The sequence below is a fragment of the Brachyhypopomus gauderio genome, chromosome 19, assembly GCF_052324685.1.
Source record: "Brachyhypopomus gauderio isolate BG-103 chromosome 19, BGAUD_0.2, whole genome shotgun sequence".
Taxonomy (NCBI): domain Eukaryota; kingdom Metazoa; phylum Chordata; class Actinopteri; order Gymnotiformes; family Hypopomidae; genus Brachyhypopomus; species Brachyhypopomus gauderio.
In genome coordinates, this window is record NC_135229.1 from 11,395,060 (window position 1) to 11,395,349 (window position 290).

Consider the following 290-nt stretch of genomic DNA (forward strand, 5'->3'; position numbering starts at 1 on the left):
CCCCACAGCACAGCGTCCGTACAAGACCCCGAAAAAAAAAAATGGCAAAAAGCTGTTCAATACAGCTTACCACCATCAACGCTCCTTCCTTACACCACCACCAGGGGGCTCTTCAGAACAGCACTTGATGCAAAACACCCGCCCTCCCCAACGATTAAACAAATGCACTAGTTGCCAAAACAATTATGACATGCTAATCACTACCCACTAACTGCTAATTAGTCAAATTTGAACATAAAAAAACAAAGGTGTTCCATAGTATAATAAAGTACTTAAGTATTTAAATATAT